General features: G+C 41.4%; 1 non-coding gene across 1 annotated transcript; it reads left to right on the top strand.

Moving 5' to 3' along the window:
* The first annotated feature begins 1,490 nt into the window (after positions 1 to 1,490).
* On the top strand, positions 1,491 to 1,625 carry LOC129668820 (small nucleolar RNA SNORA17). Its single transcript, XR_008718975.1, has one exon. It is a non-coding gene; the product is annotated as a small nucleolar RNA SNORA17 (small nucleolar RNA).
* The last annotated feature ends 634 nt before the right edge of the window (positions 1,626 to 2,259 follow it).

Here is a 2,259-nt window from a genome sequence, read left to right as displayed (position 1 = left end):
AAATCTAAATGACCTTCAAGCCTCGCTCCAAGGATCCCTCCAACTGGGAATCACCCTTCAATCTTTAATAAATGATGTACTTTATTTTTATATTTACATAACACATTAAATTATCAGACTTTGTACATTAATCATTACTTATCTACCCTCAATTACTAGCTTATAAATTTTGGGGAGGAATTGTTCATGCTGATAATCTTAGTGTCTAAGATAGTGCTGGGAACACAGAAGCATTAAGATGTGTTAAATAAATGAATATATGTGTTTTGACCGAGAAGATTCAGAGTAATGAGTGGAATTGGACAGAGGTATTAAAAAGCAATAAAACTATAAGGAAAGAAAGATTTCTGAGGCTAGGAAAGAGAAGTGCTAAGCACATTTATAACGGGTAAGAGAGCTTTTCACACACATGATGTATTATCTCAGCTATAAATAAGCACACTTAAGAGTCATGTTAGAATCATATCCAAAAAAAAAAAAAAAAGGAATCATATCCAAAGGGTATATTTAAGCAATAAGAAATTTTTTTACCATAGCTAGAACAATAAAACATCCTTTATGATACATTTTAAAAATCTTATGCATAGAAGAGACCCATCTTATTTAGTAGTTTGAGAGGAGCATATAGCTGAAGGAAAATAATAATGTGGTCATCAGTGCAGGGGCACAGGCACCTTCCCTCTACCAAGCAATGTTGGGAAAGCTCAATGGTAAAAACACTGATGTGACCGTACAGTACTATTCTGATTCTGTCTTCACTTTTGGCTATTCATCTCTTACTCTATCACATGCAAGCTATATGGTTTAGATCTGGGTATCCAAAGGTATCTAGGTATCTGTCTTGGAGATGATAATGGATAAGCTCTTTTAGAGTGGCTAAGAGGATCAAGGAGATAAAATAGTTAAATATTAGTGTCCAAGAATTCAGTGGCGTAATCAGTGGTTCTGTTGCACAGAAGAAAGCTGTAATCTGTGCCCTTGCAGCAACCTCTCAAGGGTCATATTAACAGTTACAGCCAGGATTAACACTGGAGTGGGGAATCCAAAACAGACGATGCATTGCTTTTGTGTAACTGTGACCTGTAATTGTGAAAAATGCCTGACAGAGCAACTTAAGTAGGGAAGTCTTTATTTTGGCTCACAGTTTTAGAGATCTCACTAAGCAATGTGCCTCAGACTATGGCAGTTGAAGTGTGAGTTAGATGCTGTTCATATGACAAAAAACTATTAATCAGTGGGACCAGAAAGAGGAGCAGGACACTCTTCAAACACTCACCACAGTGATCTGCTTCTTCCGCACTGGCACCCACAGCTTTTAAAACAGTTGTTATGCTTGTGACCAAGAATCCAAAGCATAAATCTATGAGGGATATTTCATATTCAAAGTCCAACAGAGGAGTTGGAAACTGCAGGAACCAAATGTCTTCTAGCTTTTGTGCAGTAAAATTAATAATAATAATATAAACATCTACATTAAGAAATCAACACTGCCTGCCACTAGGGCTTTGCAAGTGTGGCTGATGTACCATATGTGTGTCAGTAGGTGGCAGAGAGGCAAGAGGCTATGTCTGCACCCAGTGTTCTTTCTAACCTGTGAACATCTGAATGGTTAGTAGCCTAACGTTCCCTAAAAAACAAGCAGAAGATGACCACCTGTCTGGGGTGAGGGAGCCAGGACAAGGAGATAGCCTGAGATTACCACCAGTCTTGGACCATGCTGACCTGGAAGGGCAGGCCATGCCCAAGATGACCCCAGCCTGGTGCCATAATGCATAAGTGGGGATAGCATTCCTGAAAACCACTCCCGAGACAACCCCAGACCCTCAGAGGTCTAGAGTGCCACTAAAAGAGCAAGTAAGTGGTGAAGAAATGGAAGAGAAAGTAACAGAAGGATTTGGGCAAAATAAAAAGACGCAGAACTAGAGACTAGAGAGTAGTGAGAAACAGTCTGATATGAGTAGCCAATGATGCCACCTGGGTACATGGTGGGTACTGGCCTGTACTACCACTAGGAGCCATTTTGGGTCCTTGGCCCTGCAGTAGCAGGGATCTGTTACCACCAAAGGCCAGCGGGATGTCCTTGGTCTGGGCTGCCACCCAGGGATATGTTGATGTCTAAGGGATGGGCAGAACTAGTCCCACCCATCATCTGGGCATCCTGGGAGCTGGCCCCATGGATATAAGTGGGGGAGCTGGCTCTGAAACTTGCCCTTGTGGAAGCAAGGTCAAGAGAGAGATGTTCTCCACCCTTGCCTCTTG

Source organism: Psammomys obesus, unplaced genomic scaffold, assembly GCF_907164565.1.
Source record: "Psammomys obesus unplaced genomic scaffold, mPsaObe1.curated_primary_1811, whole genome shotgun sequence".
Classification (NCBI taxonomy): Eukaryota; Metazoa; Chordata; class Mammalia; order Rodentia; family Muridae; genus Psammomys; species Psammomys obesus.
Note: the sequence above shows the minus strand (reverse complement) of the source record. Positions and strands in the feature narration are given on the sequence as shown.